General features: G+C 45.5%; 1 protein-coding gene, 1 long non-coding RNA gene and 1 other non-coding gene across 8 annotated transcripts in view; 2 read left to right on the top strand and 1 right to left on the bottom strand.

Annotated features, from left to right (window-relative positions):
* Positions 1-21,179, bottom strand: part of NCOA7 (nuclear receptor coactivator 7) — a 154,479-nt gene extending 133,300 nt beyond the window's left edge. For 2 of the 5 annotated variants that reach the window (XM_072833056.1, XM_072833091.1), the window contains exon 1: positions 10,457-10,635. The gene's annotated coding sequence lies outside the window, so the exon portion shown is untranslated. Of the gene's footprint in view, positions 1-10,456; positions 10,636-11,126; positions 11,286-20,410 lie in introns of those variants that run through there. The other 3 variants (XM_072833062.1, XM_072833082.1, XM_072833072.1) reach the window with 3 other exon arrangements.
* LOC140637057 (uncharacterized) lies at positions 11,106-20,226 on the top strand. 2 transcript variants are annotated; one of them, XR_012034295.1, is made up of 2 exons: positions 11,106-11,488; positions 19,425-20,226. It is a non-coding gene; the product is annotated as an uncharacterized lncRNA (long non-coding RNA). The 2 variants fall into 2 exon arrangements; XR_012034293.1 differs by having other exon boundaries at positions 11,106-11,831.
* Positions 21,180-21,358: 179 nt separating the features above from the next.
* On the top strand, positions 21,359-21,430 carry TRNAE-CUC (transfer RNA glutamic acid (anticodon CUC)). Its single transcript has one exon. It is a non-coding gene; the product is annotated as a tRNA-Glu (tRNA).
* The last annotated feature ends 2,002 nt before the right edge of the window (positions 21,431-23,432 follow it).

The following is a 23,432-nucleotide window of genomic DNA, read 5'->3' as shown; positions in this document are numbered from 1 at the left end:
CCGGTAAAATTTTGCAGAGTCTTGGAGCAGAAAGCTCCCTCGGTTACTTGGCATCCGTAGCGGGGAGATCATCGGAGCACGGCTTCTTTGAATGGGGGGTACAAAGGACTGACCTGATCATCAAGAAAACACCTTCACATAAAAGGGGTTTTGAGAATATAGCCTCCGCCCGTATTACGCCACCGTCCCGGACGCTGGCGACTGCAGTCTGACCCCCCTGGGCTTCTGGGTTGCCCGTGTGCGCTACGCCGCTTCGCACGGCTTTCTAACTGGTTGCGCATCGTGCCCCATCCTCATCAGGCTGCTGGCTCTCCAAAGGCTGGGACTGTGCCTTATGTTTTATGTGCACAAAAGTGCAGGCACGTGTGTACACACACATTACAGCTCCTCGTCTAGGCTAGCACAGGATTTACGCTGAATTTTTTTTTTTTTTTTTTGGTTATGGCTAAATACCCAACAGAAACCAATTCAGGGTATGGAACACCGAGTCTTGCCTTTTATTTGGATCAAGGGTCTCCATTTTTATTTTTAATTTTTAAAAATTTTTTTTTATTTTTTATTTTTTATTTTTTGGGGTCTCCATTTTTAAAAGTTACATTCCACATCAATAAAAGTCTCTGAGCATAAAATCCTGGTAAGTATATTATTTTTACTTATAAAAAACATGTCTTCTGCACTAATAGATGCATTTCAAAACATATAACAAAAATAGAAGTCATGAGAAGATGATACATTCTAGCAATTTCTTCCCTTACCCTCATGGGGCACATCAACCCTAGTTGGGAAGCCACTGGTCCAGACTATGAGGGCAGATATAGGAAAATGTTCCCCACGATTTTTGTCCTTTCCAGGAAATGCAAGATCTATGAGAATCCATCCCGTTTAAGAACTTTAAACACATTCTCTGGAAGATTCATTAAATTGCCTTGATCAAACAAGCAGTATTTTTAGAGTTGATGATAGAAGTGTCCTTGCAATTAGGGTTAGTTTGTATATTACTGGGCCCCAACTGTAAATCCATCACTAACCATGGTTCTCACAGTTGAGCTCTTTAGTCTTTAGAAATGAAAATTAAAAAAAAAAAAAAAAGAAATGAAAATTCATTATCAAAATTTCAGATAGGGATCCCTGGGTGGCGCAGCGGTTTGGCGCCTGCCTTTGGCCCAGGGCGCGATCCTGGAGACCGGGGATCGAATCCCGCATCGGGCTCCCGGTGCATGGAGCCTGCTTCTCCCTCTGCCTGTGTCTCTGCCTCTCTCTCTCTCTGTGACTATCATAAATAAATTTAAAAAAATAAAAAAAATAAAAAAAAATTTTTCAGATAAATGTAAGACTGAGAAAACCAAATGAGGTCACAGTTTAATTCTGAAAAGAAAGAAAGGAGAAGGTTGGGCAGGAAAGATAGAACAGAAAGCTCATAAACTATCTCTTAAGAATATTATCAACACAACACCACCCAATTGTCCTGTGTCCCATGTACACACATGAACACCACTGTGCTAAAGAACTGAAGGGCATAGAGTAATATAAAACACAGTTCCAGGGTGCCTGGGAGGCTCAGTAGGTTAAGCGTCTGCCTCAGGCTCAAGTCATGATCCCAGGGTCCCAGGATCTAGCCCATCCCTGCTCAGTGAGGAATCTGCTTCTCCCTCTACCCCTGCCCCTCCCCACCTGTCGACCCCCCTCATGCTCTTTGTCTCTCTCTCAAATAAATAAAATCTTAAAAAAAAAAAAAAAACCACACAGTCCTATCAGCCTACTGTAAGAACAACTAGGCTATGAAAACAAGTCAATATTTGATGTGTGGTACAAACAGTTCAGTGCCAAAATAACTAAAATCAGGGATAGGGTAGCCGTCCTGGAAAGCGTTCGTGGCATTAAGTATCAACCTTGTGCAGAATGTCAGCTTTCAAGGAAGAAATGTGCAGGGAAATCTCAAATAAAGGGGGAGTCAAGAGGCAGGAGGTGGGAATTACCCCGTGTGTGTGGGGGGGTGGGGGTACTGGGGAGCCGGGTCCAACAGATGGGGAGTGGGAGATGGGGATGAGTGCCTGAAGTGTGGAAAGGACGCAGTGCCTTAGCTGCATTCTCTGGCTTAAACCTCCATCAGCAAGCCACCACACCACCAAAATGCCATCAGTCATTTCACTTGGTCTACTTACTCTTGAAGGACTAGCCTTGGGCCTGATCTATACACAAAACAAGCAAGCTAAGTGCAGGAAAATACCAAACAGATGGTATGTGGGTGAGAATGTTGGGGAAGTGAAATATTAGTAGCTTTGAAAGGAGGAAGAGAAAGTAAAATATGTCAAAATGAATATGTATTTGGTAGAGAAAAGTTGAGAATATAAGACTCCTAAGATACATTAATTTTAATTTCTAACAAGTATCATCATAATACATACAGATAATAAAAATGTGGAAAAAAAATTACCTACGACCCTGTCAATGTGGGAAAAGCTTTACCACTATTACTTTCCTGTCTTTCCTTCTATGTAGATGCATTTTAAAGTCAGATTATGATCCTTTTGTGCACAGAGTTTGATATACTCTATACTGTCCCTTAACAAATGCCTCCACTGTGGTCTGTCTCCAAGTTTCCACCAATCACCCTTGATAATTACTAATACTTACAGTTGCTTACTCTGTGACAGTACTTCACATATATTAGTTTACCTAATTCTCAATGTGGGAGGTAGATACTATCATCTTCATTTTACGGATGAGAAAATCAAGGAGAAATCAACTTGCCTCAAGTCACACAGCTGGTAAACAGTGGACAGGATTCCAAGCTGGACAACTGGCTCCAGTATCCCTCCCTCCACTGAACCCCTTGCCCATTCCTCATACCTCCCAGAGACAGCGAGCTAATTGCTGACATTAAGCCTCATTCCTGATTTCCTTAGGATGTACTCTTAGAATAGAACCACTGGTGCCAAACAATTCTACTAGCTAAACTGTTCTCAATCTAAAGTATGGCGACATACCCTCTCACCGAGGAATAGGACTCAACCTCAACTTTGCCAGCGCTGTCACGGACTTTTAAAATCTGACTACAATCTGCATTTCTTTGATGCAATTCAGTTGAATATTTTTCCATGTCTTGGCCATTGGTAGTTACCATTCTGCAAATTTCCTACTCCGGCTATAGACTCTTTGTGTGCCCCCAACCCCAAATCCATATGTTGGAAACCTAATGCCCTGGTGATAGTACCAGGTGGGGCCCTTGGGAAGTGATTAGGTCATGAGGTAGGACCAGACCACCACCACCCCCATCAACGGGATGAGTGGCCTCATAAAAGAGGGCCCAGAGGGATCCTTAGGTCCTTCTACCATGTAAGAGTACAACGAGAAGACAGTGGTTCACAAACCTGGAAAAGAGGCTTCGACCTCGACCTCAAGAGACCTCGACCATGCTGGCACCCTGATCTTGGACTTCCAGTCTCTAGAACTGGGAGCAGTAAATTTTGCTGTTTATAAGCCACCCAGCGTATGGTATTTTGTCATAGCAGCCTGAAGGGACTGAAACAATTCCTAACTAGAATGCTTTTTAAACAGGTAAGGCATATTAAATTGAAACTATTTTGCAAACTGCTACGATTTGAGGTACCAGAGTGGTGTTAACGATCTGTTGCAGTGGGACCCGCCAGGCAGGCAGTGTGTTGAGGGAACCACCAGGACCCAGGCAGGAGGGCTCAGATGTAAAGCCCTGGGACTCAGCTGGCCCTCCCAACACACTAATAGCCTAAAACTGTGCTTTAGATCACACAGCAGGGGCTATTCTCATCCAATGGCTAGAAGACTCATCATTGCCACTCTGGACACCTTCAATTCCTGGTTTGAATACGTCTGCCGAAAGAATCAGGAAATCTGATGTGTGCTTAGTGAGGTCAGAATCACAGCAGGAAAATGGAAGACCTTGAAGGATCTCATACCTACAAAGTCACCTTGCGAATTTATTCCACTCTACAAGGGAGACCTGATGAGTGACCAGAATCATCCACCAGTCGGGATTCCACATGAACAGTGCTGAACAGACACAACTATATTCTTACTTTGCAAACCCTCTGCTACACAGTCAACAGCAAATTACCTGGTGCTAGGCACGCTGCAGTAACAACCAGGCATGCAGGGCACCCTCGGATTACTTGGCTTGGAATCAAAAATACCTCATTCGCATCTTTAGGAGTCACTTCTTTGGACAGACCACTCTCTCCAGACAGTTCACATCACTCGTCAGGATCAGTGTCTAAGGCCACCCAATCTGGAAGCTGTTGCCACTCTGTGTACCAGTTACAGAGGCAAATTCAAGGGCAGAGGACTGAGAGACACTCTCCCAGATGAGGGCCATAATACACAGGAACATTATTTTGAATGAGTGTTAACACATTTGAGAGAGAATTCGAGAAGGCAGGGATGCTAGAGAAAATGATACAGGTATGTACTCTACGGAGGGGGGGGGTGGGAGCAGAAGAGCCATGAATGGTTAAATAAAAGAATTCATGGGGATTCCTGGGTGGCTCAACGGTTTAGCACCTGCCTTTGGCCCCTTTGGTGTGGTCCTGAGGTCCTGGGATCGAGTCCCACATCAGGCTCCCAGCATGGGGCCTGCTTCTACCTCTGCCTGTGTCTTTCCCTCTCTTTCTGTGTCTCTCATGAATAAATAAATAAAATCTTTAAAAAAAATAAAAAAATAAAAGAATCCTAAGATACACTAATTTTAATTTCTAATCAGTATCATTATAATACATATGGATAATAAAAATGTGAAAAATAGAAATTACCTATGATCCTGTCAATGTGGGAAAAGCTTTACTATTGTTACTTCAACTTGGGGGACGCCAGGGTGGCTCAGGTCATGATCCCAGGGGCCCCCCTCAGCAGGAAAAGCAGGCTTTTTCCCTCTCCCTCTGCCGACCTCCCTGCTTCTACTCTGGAAGAATGAAATAATAAAATAAAATAGTAAAAAAAAAAAAAAAAAAGCTTTAGCGTTGGGCTTTTTTTTTTTTTTTTTTCAGACCGGGCTTAGCAGGAAGCCTGGGTGGCTCAGCAAGCAGTTGGGCACCTCCTTCGGCTCAGGACGTGACCCCGGGGTCCCGGGATGGAGCCCCGCATTGGGCTCCCAGCATGGAGCCTGCTTCTCCCTCTGCCTGTGTCCCTGCCTCTCTCTGTGTGTCTCTCATGAATAAATAAATAACATTGTTTATAAAAAATTAAAATAAATAAATGAACCAGTCTTAGCATGCTATCCTAAATCGCAGTTAATTGCTACTAGAAGAGCAATTCTGCTGTTGATGAGAAAGGCCTGTTTCAGGACGGAACCATGCGGGCTGTTGAATTTCCTGGGGCTGCCGGGGTGGGTTTATGGGCACCCCACTAAGGTCGCCCAAGGGATGGCCCCAGAACCCAGCGGGGCTTGCAAGGAAAGCGGAACACAGAGGGTTCCAGGCAGGGAGGCGTGGGGAGACGGAGAAGCGTGCTGGGTGGCAGTGGGAGCAGCTTGGAGGCCTGCAGAGCCCCAACCCCCCCCCACCTGACCAGGGCTGTGGGGGCCAAAGGAGGGCATGCGGGGGTCACGAGCTCATGATCTTTCATCAGATTTTTAGAGGGCCCATACATTGGGGCAGGGAGGGGTGGCAGTCAAGAACAGTTGGCCAGGCGCATGACAGGGCAGCACAGGGGCAACAGGTGGATTGCTCAGTGCAGAGGGACCACTGTGCTCTGGGGGGGGGGCTCATGCCTGGGTAGGGGGTCTGCAGCAGGAAGCCCAGAAGGAAGCCCAGCTGAGGGGTAGGGAGCCGAAAGGCAGCAGAGGGTAAGATGCAGGCTGCGGTCCCAGGCCTCCGAGGAGCCTAACAAGGCCAGGGAGACGGAGAGAGGGGATTCGAGAAATGGCCAGGAGACAGAAGGAGCAGCCTGCACGGTCCCATCTGCTCGCAAACGCTGAGAGGTCCCCCAAGGATCCCCGAGAACCGACAAGACAGCCGCTAACCAGGGGCAGGGATGAGGGTCCTTCTACTGCAGATCCCTTTGCACCTTTTGAATCAACTGAAGGTAGTACCTGCCACAAAAACCAATGTTAAAGGAGATAAGGTTATCGAAAGGAAATGCTTCGGTGTGAAAATTTGCCTGCCTCCCTCTCCAAACGACTCTGAGGTTTCAAGTCCTGCTTTTGAACTCAGATTAGTTTTGTCCCAAAGGCTCCTGGACCACACCCATGACTGACCCGTAGGAAGGGCCAATCTCTCTGCCTGGGTGAAAACGTTCTCAAAATGAACTTGGCATCACATAAATGTAAATAACCACCTGGTTAAGTTCAACCAACTTAACGAGTAGTTGTCAAAATACCAGAATGAAGATGAAGTGTGGTCAATTAACTCAGTCTGATTGCTCAAATTTTATGGTATATAAATGAGGCTCAAAGAAAAATTAACCTGATTCATAAAAACAAAGATGAATCAAATAGTTTACTGATGTGAAACAGGTCAGATGTGAGGGCTCGTGAGGGGAGTGTTAAGGTAATCGGGCTAGTCCCGTGGCTAAAAAAGACTTTTTAAAAATTATGTGGAATCAATCTCCTGTTCAGCCTAACAAAGCACCTAAGGCAGACACTCCAGAAATAACTGGCTTACATTGAATGGTTTTACCAATTTTGAATTAGTAGTAAGTGAACATAAATCTAATATTACAAAATAAGTGGAATTCAGTTTTGCAAAACTATGGAACATCGTTTTCCATTTGGCCAAATAAGCTCAAATACACATAGACTGGAATTTAATCTTGCTAAACTAGGGCATACCGTTTTCCATCTGGATATATAACCTCAAATATACTAAATTTGCAATACTTGTCCAAAACATATTTAATGGAATCGATTAAACTTGCTAATCAAAAACATATGTGTCCAGAGATCAATTCTGTAAATGCTTTCATTTGGTTTTATGTATTATGTTTTGCCTTGTTTCACAAAGGATATGAGTCAGCTTTAAATAATAAATTCAATAAAGGGAGAAAATATAATTAGATAAAAATCAGAATCAAGGGAAATAAGGTAAAACAGAAGCTCAATACTAAAGGGAAACTTAGAACATCGATATCAGGTCATAGGTTTTTTTATAGAGCTATTAAAATCGAGTTGCAAATCTGATTCTGCATTTGCTAGTTGCCAAATCAGAAAGGGAAATGTAATCAATTATCTGATGCTAGTTTTGCATGATGAAAAAAAAAAAAAAAGCCACACACAGCATTTGCGCAGGGCTTTTCTTCAGCTTCTATCACTAAATGGAACTTGCCTGGGTCTTCACACAAGAGCTGCCAATCGAACGATGACCTTGGTAACTACATCTCTTGAGTAACCTAAACAGTAGATTCCTTGTGACAGCTATGAGTAGTAGAATCCCTGAGCATGTGCACAGTTGGGGAGAGAGGAAGGGAGGGGCACAAAAGATATGAAATAAGGTCACCAAAGTACATCGTTTTTGAAAATCTGGGTAGCTTCCTGGTCCGACACCTAGAATGGGAGTGGAATGGGTAGACTTTATGGCCTTTATTCTGCCAAAATTCTAGAAGAGTCATTTCTGTCAAATAATATTCAGGTCAAATTTATGAGCAGACGACTGATATCCCCCGGTATGTACAGAAAGAAAGGCATTCTATGCCATTTTTCAAGGGAGGTTGGTAGGCAGCAATTCTACTTCAACCACCAGCTCCCCATATTTGAAATTCAAGCTCATACAAATTTTTCTATACTTTCTCTGCAACCATAACAATTTTGGCTGCAACATATGTAAATTGAGTGGATCGCATTGGATCTAAAGAATAACAGTGCATATGGAGGCAGGGTGCTGGGGGTTCAGCAGACAGGGCCCTGATAGTGAGTCATCCAATCACAGAGGCATTGCGCATTTGGATGCAGGACGCACAGAGAAAAAGGCCTCTCCCATTGTGAGATTAAAAACTAGCTCTAACTTAACTGGTTTCAAGGCCAAGAGTGTCAGCACAGCCTAACTACTCAATTTGTATTTGTCCAATAAACAAATAAGTTTATTATCTGCAACAAAGTAAAAAAGAGTTCACTGTAACCACAGGGGAGGTCTCTTTTGAGAAATTAAAGTGAACAAGTAAAAGCAACGTAAATTAACTGCTTAATATTCCTAATTACAAATGTAAGGCATACAAAATGTAATTATCTTTATTTGAGGGCTGATTTTTGCTTTCTTTTAATAAATCATAATATCTTTCATCTGTTCCCTCCCACTGTGGTTCCCCCAATCTTACCTCCTTTTACATAAAACTGTGACTTCCTCACCATGTAGGAAACGCCCAAGTAGGCTGGAGAAGCAATAGCAATAAACTATGGTTTCCCGGAGTTTTATGAAAATAAGTCTTTGGGGTAATATGTAATGAGGCTAGTGGCAAGGTATTAAAATGACAAAAAAGGGGACCGTGGCTGGTTCAGTCTATGGGACATGGGACCCTTTATCTTGAGGTTGTGAGTTTTGAGCCCCATGTTGGGTGTAGAGATTACTTAAAAATAAAATCGTAAAAAATAATAAAATGACCAAAAAAGTAAAGACAACAGGAAAAGAATAAACTGGACCACTCCCAGATAATTTTGTTAAATAAAGTTACTGGAAAGAGGTAAATACTGATTCATGAGGCTTACATAGCAGGAAAATAAAAACAAAATCAAAACAGGAAATTTCACAGTGCAAAAATAATGCAAATGAAATATGATGCAGTTATCCTTGATTTTTTTCCAAGGTAACACAAAATTTAAAAGCCAGAAGACACTGAATCTTCCAAAACCCTGATTCCCAAATTCTCAATTTCGGAAGGCAGCTATGCCCACCACTATACCACCAACACACGCAAGTTGTCAAATTTGGAAATTGATATGCTTATATACTAAGGAAAACCTACACAGTTAGAAATAGGTATCTACACCATTTATTCTGAATCACTCAGAGCCACAAACACTCCTAAATGTTTTATTTTTACCTCTACCTGTAACAAGATAGATTATAATTAGATCATCCACAACTCAAGCCTAAAGGGAGTTAATATGTTACTTATTAACCGAATCCCTGTTACCTCCAGAGTAACAGAATTTTCTTGTAAACATGAATTGTATTTTTGAAATTGTGTTTGAGAGTTTAATCGGAATAGGTTTCATTACCAACAAGACTAGAAAACCCGCAAGCTCAGACATGGAAACGCGCTTATGTTAGGGGTGGAGGAGAATTACTCCATTTAATAACACAATTAGAGAAAGACAGCATGTGGCCCTACCAATGCCAAAATTCATATGTAATGTCAAGACAATTTGACACTTTATGCAAACAGGCAATTTTTAAAATCCAGTTAACTTCAAGAGCCACAGGACAAATACACTGAAATCCTAAATTGTCTTTAGATGAAACATAGGTCATTCGACAAATAACTAATGAGCACCCACCATGCATCAGACGCAGAGGATTACAGAACTGAGCAAGACTCTGTCCTGGAGCTCATTTTCCAAAGCTCTCGACCTTAATACGTTAAAATACAGAATTGGAGTTCACAGGATCTACTTTCCAAAACCCTAAACCTTCTTGCTTAATATGAAATTGTTTTAAAAGAAGCAAACAAACAAAACCAAAAGCATGGCCCGTGAAGAGATCATCCTGCCCTAAAGCCCTCATGTATGAACTTCACACCTTGCACGGGGGTCGGGGGTGGGGGTGGTGGAGAATTCACAAACCAGTTTCTCCAAAAATACAAACCATAGAAACCCTAACAAACCCTCGCTGGAAGCTGGAAGCTGAAAGCTGGGCTGCGCCCAAGGCTGCCTCTGCCGGCCGCCCGCGGTGCATCATCCTTCCAGCAGATTCTCAACTCCCGACACCTGTATCAAACTTGCCACCCCGAAAACACAGCCCTTCTCGCAAGCAGGGGGCTCCTCCGTGGGCGGCACAGGAACACCCCGGCCTCCTCCACCTCGGGAAAAGTCCGAGTTCGGGGAGGGCCTTCGCTGCGCGGCCCTGCAGGGTCGCCTGGAAGAGCCTGGAAGGCGCCCCGGGGCTGCCTCTCCGTGCGGCCCGAGCACCGCCCGGCGCCGCTGCGCGCTCGGCTCACCCGGGAAGGGCGCATCTGCTCCCGGGGCCGATGCCTTACCGTGACACGTCCCCAGCCGAGCTCCCGAGCATCCTCCCCCCGCACCCCCCCCCCCGGGAGCCACTAGCCCCCGGGCCCCGAGGGGGCGGCCGCGGAGGGGTCAAGCTCTCCTCCCCCGCGCCCGGCCCGCCGCGCCCCGGGGGAGGCTGTCAGGTGGACGGGGTCGGCGCCCAGCGCCATTAGCACACCTCGGGGCGCTCGCCGGGCCCCCCGCCCCGCCCCGCGGCGCCAGCAGCAGCAGCAGCAGCAGCAGCAGCGGCGGCGGCCGCCGCCCAGCCGGGCCCCCGCGTCGCCCACCTACCTACAGGGCGGGGGCGCCGGCTCCTCGGGTCGGGGGAGCGGTGGCCTGCGCAGCCGGGCGCGGGGGAGCGCATCCTCTGCGGGGAGGGGGCTTCGCGCGGCGAGGGGCACCGGGCCGGGGCAGCGGAGGGGGAGGGGGGTGCGCCCCCGGGGACCAGGGCCCGGCGTCCGCAGCCTGGACCGGCGCCGCCGGGGCTCCGCGAGCCTCTCCCCGCGCGGCACCTCGCCCACGCCGCAGCTGCGCCCGCGGTCGGGACGGCGGCCCCACAGGCTCGCGGGCCCGGCGGGGGCGGGGAAGTGCGGGCGGCGCGACGCGGTGCGGCGTCCGCCTCTAGCTCCGCCCGGGCGCGCCACGCTCTGCGCCCCTCGGCGGCGGGGCCCGGAGGCTCGGCGGCGAATGGAGGCTCGGCGGCAGCGTATGGAGGCTCGGCGGCAGCGTATGGAGGCTCGGGCTGCAGCATGCCCGGGCGACCTCGGAGCTGCAAGGCGGGGCGCCCCCGCCGCCCCCGCCGCCCGGGCGCCCCCGCAGCGGCCCAGCCCCGGCCCGCCGGCTCCGCCCCGGAGAGCTGCGCGCGCGGCCTCCGCAGGCCCCAGCCCGTGGTGACGCCGCCGAGACGGCGGAGCTCGCGGCGGCCGGACGGCGGGCGGGACGGCCTGGGGGCTCCGCTTACCTCGCCCCCGGCCGCGGCCCCCCACGGCTGGCCCGCCGCGGCCGCCGCTGGTCCCGGGAAGCGAGGCTCTGAGAGCAGAGCCGGGTGACGGAGCGGCTCCCCGAGCCTCAAAGCCTGGAGTGTGCTTCCAGCATGGGGACCCCTGGCCGCAATAAATCCATCCTTCTGTCCTTGCTCGGGGCCCCGCATCTCCACCCCCCACCCCCGCCCCCGCCCCGACCGGGGAACAGCATCCCGAATGCTGCCGAACCGCGATCATCACGGCAGGAGGGACGGAGCACTTGGGGTCTCCAGGCCGCCGGTTGGCGGGGACCGCGAGGGCCTGGGCTGGGAGGATGTGCAGCGGCAGTGGGGCAGTGCTGGTGAGCACCCCTCTTGGGAGCTGTTCCCCTACGGTCCCACGACCAGCGCTGCAAGATGACGGGGAGGCTTTGGCCTTGAGGTTTACCCTTACACACAGAAAAAAACAAAAACAAAACAAAAACAAAAAAAAAAAAAACAAGCCAAAAACCTCAAGGCAGAGTCTGCATGCAGCTGGTGTGATAACGTTGGTATTTCAGAGGCCACGCTAGATAGAGGCCTCCTCTGGGTTGTTGATGCTGCCTCGGCTCTAACAGCTCCTCCTGGAGGGCGGGGCCAAGCATGTAAGAGCGGTGGCTTGGGGATTTCTGTTGCAAGTGGTCACGGTGTATACTATCTTGCAAGGTAAGGAAAGATTGCCCAGTTCTGCCCTGAACAGACGTGAAACTGGACCTCCAGTTAGGCATTCGCAGATTGTTTTCAAGGGAATATTAGACCATTAAAATCCAAAGAGCTGATCTTACTGAGTTAAGGGAACGTTGTTTGGGATCTCCAGAGAAGCTAATCCGTTCTCGCACTTCTTTGATGGGTGCTTTTATGATTTTGAAACCTAAGGTTAAATATTACAAAGTGGGCAACGATAAGACATGTTCCATAGCAGTACAAACTGATAAAATCGCTGAGACTTCTGGAGAGGAGTTCCATGGGCAGCAAGGTCGGAGCTGAACTGCTTAGGAGTCAGAAAACTGTGGCACATGACTTGGCCACTTTGAGGACTCTGATCCAGAGCTCCAGTTAATATTCAAAAGATACCTATTATTATTCATGATATTTTGCCCCCCAAATCCAGGATAGCTCAATTATAGAAATGTTTATGTATATATGTGATACATAGGAGACTGAACAAAGTCACTTAATGAGAATTTAGCACTTGCTTACTCCAACAAAATTTATAAAGAAGTCTGCTTTAGAAGGCAGTTTGTGGAAGGACATTAGTAGAAATGTTCATTGAGTTGCAATTCTTGGTGATTTCCATCCCTTTACCACCACCAAGAGTCCCCTTTTGTATTTTGAGTGTTTTTTTGTTTTGTTTTGTTTTGTTTAGTTTATTCATGAGAGACAGAGAGAGGCAGAGGGAGAAGCAGGCTTCCTGCGGGGAACCCCACGTGGGACTCCATCCCAGGACCCCGGGGTCACGCCCTGAGCCAAAGGCAGATGCTCAACCCCTGAGCCACCCAGGTGTCCCCTCTTTTTTTCTTTATCCAGACCCCGTGTTATGTCAAGAAGCTAGTGATCTTTATTAGGCAAAGATAGAACTGAGTACGTATTTTAAAAGTAGTAAGCATCAATTATAAAATGTTTGTCACCCTTTCAAAACTATTCAATGTAATTTAAGAATCCTCTTTCCTATCTTCATGAACTCCTCTAGGACTGCATACCATATCATATGCTTGTTATAACATTACAGTGTATATTAATTAAGTCCTAGTATAATAAAGATTTCTGTTCCTCGGCTTATAGGGAGAGAAAATTCTCCTTAAAGATTCTTCACCAGTTCCTTCTCTTTCATTAACTTAGCATTTATTGATTTGCCTAAGCCCTGTCTTTCTGGAGAAATCAGAATAAATAAAATCCTTTCCTTATCTTCTAGTAGGTGTGTGCTGTCCAACGCTAGCCACATGCAGACACTTAAATTTAAAAATGTGTTTTTTCTTTTTTTTTTTTTTTTAAATTGCACGTTTTTTTTTTTAATTTTTTTTTCATTTATTTATGATAGTCACACAGAGAGAGAGAGAGAGGCAGAGACATAGGCAGAGGGAGAAGCAGGCTCCATGCACCGGGAGCCTGACGTGGGATTCAATCCCGGGTCTCCAGGATCGTGCCCTGGGCCAAAGGCAGGCGCTAAACCACTGCGCCACCCAGGGATCCCTAAAAATGTGTTTTTTCATTCCACTAGTCATACTTTAAATGCTGAAGAGCCATAGATGGCTAGTTGACTACTCTTTTGAACAGAATAGAACACTTCCATTATCACACACACAAAAAAACCTATTCTGGATAGTGCCAGTCTAAACAGAAGGTGAATTTTTAATTGGAAGATAAGATAAAATACGTAAGATAATTTGGGAAATCCTGGTACACTAAAGATCGAACCTCATTAGAATGTGTACTTTCCAAGACCATGGCAATCTCTAAGAATCCAGGTTCTGACTACAGACTATAGCTCTACCTGTGCTGACCTAGGATATGTTGCTTCACCTCTGTTCCCTTATCAGTTATAGTATCAACTTTGCAGGGTTGGGTATAGGGATTAAACGAGGTAATCCACAAATGATGCTTAGACTAAAGTCTAGAATATGACCTTCAAGAAAAGTTATTACTCTAATAATATACATTATTATAATAAAGATTTCCTTTAAAAAAAATTATATCCCTGGGATGCCTCGGTGGCTCAGCCACTTAAGCCTTGGATTCTTGATTTCAGCTCAGGTCATGATCTCAGGGTTGTGAGATCAGACCCTGCTACTGGCTCAGCCCAAAGTCTGCTTGAGATTCCCTCCCTCTGCCCTTCCCCATGCCCACTCATGTGGGTACTCTATCTCTCTAAAATAAATAAAATCTTTTAAAAAAAGTTGTTTCTCTGGCACTTTTCATGTACTTGGCTACCAGGTGCTTGGTAAATGTTGAGTTAATGAAAGATTATGACATGATACTATTTTTTATGGCTAGGAGGGCCTATGTTAATATGGAAGCCATCCTTTTTATCTCTGTTGAAGGTCAGAGGCCATTGTAGGTCAATTTAGGTAGAATTGCCATCTCACTTTTTCTGGGATAAAGAACACTGGATGATGACTCTTTGGGATGGATATGGAGAAGCAGAATTCTCTTTAGCTCTTAATTTAAGAAAAGAGGGGTCACTCCCCTTGTCTTCCTCTTTTTTGCTGCACAGGGTAGAAATTGGACCAGTGGGAGGTAACTAGATACCTGGGTTCAGGCATCAGGTGTTCTCTGAAGCACTTCCTGAATGGCTTTGGGAAACATCACCAAACAATAGCAACTGTATTGCAAATGTGTGCAGTACTTTTTCTTACATATGTATCTAAAGATAATTTTGTAATGAAGTGTGGCGTGTGTGTGTGTGTGTTTCTTTTCTTTTCTTTTTTCTTTTTTTTTTTTTTTTTTTTTGAGGGAGAGAAAAAAAATACGTCCCTGCAAGGGGGAGGTGTGTGTATGTGTGTGGGGAGAAGGGCCAAGGAAGAAGGAGAGAATCTTAAGCAGAATCCATGCTGAGCCCAACACAGGGGCTCCCTCTCCCCACTCTGAGATCATGACCTCCGCAAAATCAAGAGATAGTCAACCACCTGAGTCACCCAAGTGCCTCCAGTGTGTCTGTTTTTAAACACAACACTGGTTACCTTTCCTTGAACTGGAATTCCAGGAACATCAGCAACTACTGCTCTAATACTTTGCCAGAATGAAAGGCTCCTTGGATAAGCAATGAACTCACAGTCACTGAAGACGGAAACTCCTTTGGACCTTTTCTCTGTAAAGGTGTTGGAGAAGAGATTTGGGTATTGAGTGATGAGTTTAGTTCACTGGCTCCAAGAAAGCTCACTCTGTAGTGGTCAAACCCATCCGTCTCTTCCTAGCACAGGACACCTGCTATCGCACACCTGACTTAGGTTGGCTAAGACACAGGAGTTCCATGGGAGGGAAATGCTAGTGACATCTGTGGAGGTCTGCAGGTAGTCATCCTGGACCTAAAGAGAAAGAATTGAGTTCACTATTTAATAGTGTTGAAGGCAGTGGTTCATTTTGACAACTGGTGTAATTGGTCCAGCACATCATGGATACCATCTGGAATTTTGAGAAAAATGTAAATAGGTCCTTTTGTGGGTGGGCCAAGGCTCAGTGCTTCTGTTAGTTATAAAGTCTAAGGAGGAGCTAGAAATCTTGTCATTTGAAAGGAGGAGGGTGCCAGAGTGTATTGAGAAAGAAATACTGACGTCTACAGAAATGGATTGCTGTCTGGGTGCCTGTTAGCACATAGACCTAATGGCTGATTATTATTAAACCCAGTAAATTTGCCCTTTTCTTTTCTTCAAGGCTCATTTAAAAAAAAAGTATCTGCTCTTGGAAACCTTCTGCTGTCTTATTTCTGCTAAAAAAATCTGCTCAATAGCTTGAGAATTCATTACATATTTTTTACATTTTCTGAAAAACTTAGTCAAATAAGCTGGTACAAAGACATCATAGCTAAGATATTTAAAATTCTGAAATGAATTCCTAAACTAAACTGGTAGTTGTGGCTTGGATTTATTAGAGGAAATAAATGTACAGTGCAATAGGCTGAGAAGGGCTTTTTTTTCTTTTTTATTCAAAGGATATAATTATAGATTTACAAAAAGTTGCAAAAAATCTGTAGGGAAGTCCCGGATTCCCCCCACCCACCCCCACTGCCCCAGTTGTCCCTCAATAGTGATATCTTGGGGAACTCCAGTACAACATCAGAACCAGAAAAATGACATTGGTATGCTCTTTCCAGCTTATTTATATTTCAGCAGTTTTACATACACTTTTGTGAGTGTTTGGGTGTTCTATGCAATTTTATCATCTGCATCAATTATGCTACCACCACCACAATAAGATGCAGGATTGTTCTATTCCACAAAGCTCCCCTGACCTGCCCCTTGATAGTTACATCCATCTTCCTCCAGCCACATCTCTAATTCTTGCAAATCACTAATTCTTTCTCCTCTCATAATTAAAAAAATTTGTAACCTTTTAGATTGGCTTTTTCATAACTCCTTGGGGATTCATCCAAGCTGTGCTATGGATCAATGGTTTGATACTTTTAAATAAGTATTTAAATACTTTCAAAATAGGTATTCCATGGTATGGATGTACCACAGTTTAACCCTTCACTCATTGAAGGACATTTTTGTTGTTTCTAGTTTGGGGCTATTATTATAAAAAAAAAAAAAAAGCTGCTATAAACATGTGTGGATAGATTTTATGTGAACATAAGTTTTTTCACTTCTCTGGGATAATTTCCCAAGACTACAATTGTTAAGTCTATGTTTACTTTTTTAAGAAACTGTCACATTATTTTCCAGAGTAGCTGTGCCATTTTACGTTCTCATCAATATAATGTGCATGATGAGTGGTGCATTTTTAATCTATTAAATAAACTTATTTTTAAAAGATTTTATTTATTTATTCATGAGAGACACACAGAGAGGCAGAGACACAGGCAGAGGGAGAAGCAGGCTCCATGCAGGGAGCCTGATGGGAGACTCAATCCTGCAACTCCAGGATCACGCCCTGAGCCGAAGGCAGATTCTTGTAACTGCTGAGCCACCCAGGCATCCCTACTAAGTAAATTTAGTAAAGGGTAGTCCTACATGTTTCTTATTATTCACTACTCTACTGTAATTCCTTATTTACTTGAACCCACCTGACTAATCTTCAAGGTCAGGAATCTCATTTTGTTCATCTTGATGTCTTTGGTGCCTAATATAGTCCCTGACTTATATTAGTCAATAAATATTTGTTTAATAAATGAAGAAATTAATGAACAGAAGAATAGCTGAGTCATACTGAAATCAAATTGAAATATAAAATTGTCAATAAATTATAACTATAAGTGAATTTGAATTGGATATCATGATTTTTCTTCCAATATATAACAACATTTTCAAATCTATGGTTGGCACTCTAAGTTGGGTCATTTGGGGGCAAATTAGTAAAAACTAAATGCTAAACTATGTTGGGCCAAGTTATTCATATTGGTACTCTGGCAAAAGCAAAAGATTTTAAATAATCTAAATAACCGATATGAAACTGCTTTAATAAAATATCTAAACAGCAGAATACTATGTAGTTATCAAAAGTAATGAGAAATTTTTTTATATAAAGGATGGACATCCTTCAAAAGATAGTAATAAAAAAGGTTAGAAAATATAGAGTACGTCCCTTTTTATGTAAAAATAAAACAAGGAAATTAAAAAAGAAAAGATAAATGCATAAAGATCTTAATTCTCCCTGAGTCAATCTATAAAGTACAGGGTATACCTGGACCATTTTTTGACAGAAGGTAAAGAAGTGCTCAAAAATTTAAGAGTCACACCAAAACAATACAGAAGCCAACTGAGAAGGACTCCTTTGGCCAAATTTGGGACAATTTAATTATTAAAAAAGATGATAGTGATGGATTAGGACACATCGAATAAAAACACAAAAACAGAAAAAGAATATGAGTCCAAACTGATATTTAAAAATTAAATAGAGAATAAAAAGAGAAAGGGAAGTTGTTTCCAGGAGAATGCTAAAATAACAGTATTTTGCAATCACCATGGTAATAACTGATCCAAGCAAAGACTGTCAGTGGGTGAAAGTTTGCTGAGGAGAAGATTCATATGTTCTCAAGGTACAGCGGACACCTTAACCAAATGCTCACATTTACCATATGTTTCCTGTAGCTGCTATAAAAAATCAGCACAGGGACACCTGAGTGGCTCAGCGGTTGAGCATCTGCCTTTGACTCGAAGCATGATCCTGGGGTCCCAGGATGGAGTCCCACATCGGGCTCCCTGCATGGAGCCTGCTTCTCCCTCTGCCTGTGTCTCTGCCTCTCTCTGTGTGTCTCTTATGAAAAAAATGAATAAAATCTTTAAAAAAAATCAGCACAAACTTAATGGCTGAAACCACATGAATTTATTATCTTACAGTTCTGGAATCCAGAAGTCTGACATGGGTCTCACTAGCCTAAAAATCTAGGTGTTGGCAGGGCTGTTTTCTTTCTGGAGGCTCTAGAGGAGAATCCACGTCCTTGCCTTTCTTATCTTCTAGAGGCCACCTGGATTACTCAGCTCAGGGTCCCCTTTCCTCCTTCCTCAAAGCCAGCAAAGGTAGGTTGAGTTGTCCTCAAGTCATCTCACTGGGATATGAACTCTCTTACCTCTCTCCTTCACTTATAAGGACCCTTCTGATCGTTTTGGACCTAGTCAGATAACCCAGGATACTTCCTGTATCTCAAAATCCTTAATCACATCTGCAAAGTTCCAACTGCCATGTGAAGTAACATGTTCATGCGTGTTGGAGATTACCCCAGGGTCACCCCCATGGGGGCCATTATTCTGGCACAACATTGACTGTGAGAGATAATGTGAAATATCAGCATTAGTGCCTTCTGATGTAATGCACTGAGAAGGACCCATCACTTAAGGTTCTGCTTTTTGTTGTTGTTGTTGTAGCTTTAGATTTTATTCATTTATTCATGAGAGACACACAGAGAGAGGCAGAGACACAGGCAGAGAGAGAAGCAGGCTCCCTGCAGGGAGCATGATAGGAGGCTCGATCCCAGGACCCCAGGATCATGACCTGAGCCAAAGGCAGACGCTCAACCACTGAGCCACCCAAGTGCCCCTTAAGATTCTTTTCTTGTCAAAAGAAATATTTATCTGAACTGAGGGCCTTTCTGAAACAACTCTCTTTCACTATTCAAAAACATCAATACTGTTAAAAAAAAAAAAAAAGTGGGGGGGAATTGTTCCAGAGTACAGAAAGGAGACAACGGAAATGTGACAACTGAATGCATCGTATAATCCTTGAGTGGATCCTGGGTTAAAAAAAAAAAAAAGTATAAGTGTTATTATGACAACTAACATATTTGATTTTTAACTGTATAATAAATAATAAGTTGTATTAAATTTAAATTTCCTAAGTGTGATCATTGTACCTCTTGTTCTTAGGAAATATAAAGTATTTAAAAGTGAAGCATCATGATATCTACAACTAACCCAAAATTCTTCAGAAAAAAGATCAAGAGAAAGTAAATATGGCAAAACAGTAACAACTGGTGAATCTAGATCAGTACTGTAAAATAGAAATATAATGCTAGGCATATATATAATTTTAAATATTCTAGTAGATATGTTAAAAACTGAAATAAATTTTAATAATATTTTAACCCAATATGTTTCTTTCTTTTTTTAGAGAGAGAGCATGCAGCCTGGATTGGCATGGAGGGGCAGAAGGAGAATCCCAAGCTGCCTCCCCGCCTGGTGTGGAGGACAAGGGGCTCAATCTCACCACTTGATTTCAGCCAAAATCAAGACTCCTGCACTAAACCGGCTGAGCCACCCAGGCGCCCCAACCCAAGTATATTTCTAATTTAAAAATGTAATCGATGTAAAAATTATTAATGAGATATTTTACTTTTTTTTCCTATATGAAGGCTTAAAAAAACCAGTAGGCATTCGTCACTTCTAGAACACCTAAGTTTGTGCTAGTTACATTTCAATGCACGACAGTCACATGTTGCTGGTCTTACTAAATTGGACCCAACAGGTTCAGTTGAAGGGTGTATGTGTGTTCATTGTCCTATACCTGCAATTTTCTGTAGGTTTGGAATTTTTCAAGATAAAAAGTCGGGAAAAAGAGAAACATACTAGTTTGTATATGCATAGACTGCTTCTAGAAGGATACAGAAGAAACTGTTGACACTGGTTACCTCTGAGAAGAAGAAAGCAATGACTCGGGAAATGAGAGGGCTGACGGCCTTCACTGTACCTTCTTGTCCTTTTGTTTGCTGTGTTATCTTTGTATTCTAACCCAGATCCTTTGCCAGGAAGCTCTGGTAACCCCCAATTCAGAACAAAGAGCTCCACCTACTGAACTTGGTGTCCTAAAAGTTCCTTGAGAGAGGACAGAGGTGCGTGTCCTCACATAGAGTGAAGTTTTGAAATTTCTTGTGATCCTTCCATCCTTATCAGGCTTTAAACATACTTTTAACCTACCTGCTTGCATATTATTAAACAATTCTAGACAAACGCTATCAATCACCCAAACCATCTCTGAGTTGTTGAAAATAAGAAACAGCATCCGCTCAGCTAAGCGGCCCGGGGCTGGAGGACACGGCGTCTGATCAATTTTCCTTAAGCCTCTCCCCACCTTGCAGCGGGGCGGGGGCGCCTGGTTACCTGTGTCCACCTGGAACCTCGCCACTTCCCAGCGGAGCTGCATCCTGGGGCTCCGGCTCCGTGTCTCAGGAGGCTCTGCAGGGCGGCTGGCCCAAGGGGCTCCTTTACTCCTCTGGTGGTTGCCTCACGCCCGGCCGCGGCCCGCACACAAGGCGGGGAGGCGAAGCTGTTGCCGGGTCGGTAACACTTGGAACAACGCGAGGATCGTGGAAACGCAGCTGGTGTGGAGGGCTTCCCGGGTGCAGGTGCAGGTGCAGGTGCAGGTGCTCCCCGCGGTTCTTCCCGGGGCCCGCCGTCCACGGCTCTTCGCGGGCCCCGGGTGCAGGTGCGGTTGCAGGTGCAGGTGCTCCCCGCGGTTCTTCCCGGGGCACGCCGCCCACAGCTCTTCGCGGGCCCCGGGAGCAGGTGCAGGTGCAGGTGCAGGAGCTCCGGGCGGTTCTTCCCGGGGGCGTGCAGGTGCGGGTGCGGGTGCTCCCCGCGGCTCCTCCCGGGGCCCGCCGCCCACGCGCTCCAGCTCCGCGGCCTGAGCCTGAGGATCGAGCACCACGGCCGCCCGGATCCGTGCCCCAGGCCGCGTGCCCTTCACCCCGGCAGGTGCTCCCCGCGGGGACCAGCCGTCCGTCCGCACGTGGGGGGCGGCGCTGGAGGGCCCGACCCCGCGGGAGCCGAGAGACGCCGGCAGGGCGCAGGGTCGGAAAGGGCGGCCGAGAGCTCAGAAGACGGAGGAGGCCGGTTCCGCACCCCCGGGCCCCGCGGTGGGTCAGCGGGGGTGACGCAGGCTCCTCCGCGGGTTGCGGGGGAGGCGGCGGCGCCGGGACCCGCCTGGTTCGGAGCCTGCGAGTCCCGGGGACGGAGTGGGCGGAGCTCCGGGCGGCGCCTCCCCCGCGGCCGGGGCGGCGCAGGGATCTTCAAGTGACAAATACGTTTCAGGCAAGGCTGTACTCAAGTTCCCTGGTGGTCTAGTGGTTAGGATTCGGCGCTCTCACCGCCGCGGCCCGGGTTCGATTCCCGGTCAGGGAAACACGTCTTTTTCTAATCCGATCACCTAAAATTCTTTTGAGTTATCATACTAGTTTTATTCCATCATAAAAGTTGAATTCGTGTTTGAATGTTGTTTAATCTGAGATTTAAAATATGCCTTTTCCGCCCAGGTACAGCGGCTGGTTCCTTCCGTGTGCCACCGAGCTCCCTGGAGGAGGGATGCCGGGGGGTGGGGGGAGTGGGGGGGTGTGGGGGGGTGGGGGGGTGGGGGGGGTGGGAGGTGGGGGGGGGTGGGAGGTGGGGGGGGGTGGGAGGTGGGGGTGGGGACGGCACAGAGGAGGCTGTAGACACCGGGTTCCTCCTGCTGGAGCACCTGGTGAGACGCCGTACCCAGATCGGGACTGCAGAGCTGGAAGGGAGCAAGGTGAAAGGTGGGGGTTGCGGGAGACCTGCACGGGAGGAGGCCTGCACAGAGAGGAGGGTGGGTGGAGAGGAAGGACAGTAAGTAGGTGGTGGGTGGGGACGTGGGGGACGCGTCTGTTGCAGGGCTCATCTCCTTAAATAAACCGGAGCTCAGAACATGGTGGAGGGAGGAGCAATGCACGGGAGATGGAGCCCACACCCCTCCCCGGGGCTGACCGTGTTCTCTGTAGGTAATTCCAGCAGAAATGTCCAGAAGTAGAACGAGGAGAGCCGTGGCCCCCAGCACAGGAAGGGCCAAAAAGGACTGCCTATCGCAGTTGTGTAGAAAATCAAAGAAGAACATGATGAAGGTTTTGAAGATGGCCTATTGATTTGGAAAGGGTGCTGACTGGGAGCCTGGTGAAGCTGTGTTACACTTAGACTTGGTTTGAAGAGGTCAGCCAAGTGAACTTTTCCTGTGGGTCTGGAGCGAAATTTTTGACTGATGATGATAGATTTTGAGGAAGTTCTGCTGTAAAATGAGAACTGAAGGCCCAAGAGTGGGAGAACTGAAGGCTCAAGAGTGGAAACGCTTCCTAAGAGAATGAGCACAGCATAAAGAGCGGAGGTTTGCAGGCTGGACTACTGCCAGAGGAGGACGAAGTAGGGAAGTCCAAACAAGAAGAATCAGTAGGAGTCACGGTCAAAGGAGCAGCAGAAGAAAGAGTCTAGAAATTGCAGTGTATTCATTAATAGCATGAAGGATATTTCTCTTGTTTGCTTAATTTCTTAACGGAGTTTTAATTTTATTTAGTCTTGGTGTCATCCTTATTGTGTTTCATCCATACTATTATTATTTTTAGTCAAATAAGTACACCTTTCTAAATACTATTGTCATTTAGACACAGCAGTACCATATCACATTACCTACACATTGCACAAAGTTGCTGCTTTCCAGAGCCAGAATATCGTGTTCAGTTCTGTCCTTTTGAAAAAGGGAGAAATGCTGAAGGACTGTTTGCAGATATTCCACATATGAGGAGGTTCCTTAAAGACGAAGGAATAGAAAGTATCTCACCGCACAGATGAAAGAAAAGATTATTTGCTGCATACCAAAAACATTTTTTCTGGGCTTGTCAAATCATTTCATTTTAAACACGAAATCATCATATATCTAGGGTTAGGGTGATACATAATTGAATATTAAGATGCCCGGGAGAAACCAAGGGTGGGGAGGAATCAAGTGAAGGACTTTCAGCAGCATCTAGGACAGTGGTTTATAGGACATATGGTTTGCAGTAAATTAATGGATTACTTAATCAAATCAAGAAGTAGATTGTTAGGACTCCACTTGAAAATAGTCCTATACATGTTCAGCCCTCATAATTCTATTTTGGTATGAACCACTGAAAGGAGGTTATATTATATTTCCACTGAAAGGAGAAGTGGAAAGAGAATTACACTGAGTCAATTGAATAATGTCTACAACTTAATGAGTTCTTTCAGATTCTGAACACTAAACCAAGTACTTTATCAAGTAGTTCAACAATTATCCTTGTTTTGTAGTTTGGGAAACACAGACTCAGAAAATTTATATAACCTATTTGAAATCACACAAGTATGTGGGGGAACCAGGACT

The sequence above is a fragment of the Canis lupus genome, chromosome 1 (assembly GCF_048164855.1).
Source record: "Canis lupus baileyi chromosome 1, mCanLup2.hap1, whole genome shotgun sequence".
Taxonomy (NCBI): domain Eukaryota; kingdom Metazoa; phylum Chordata; class Mammalia; order Carnivora; family Canidae; genus Canis; species Canis lupus.
This window is presented reverse-complemented; position numbering and strand designations above follow the sequence as displayed.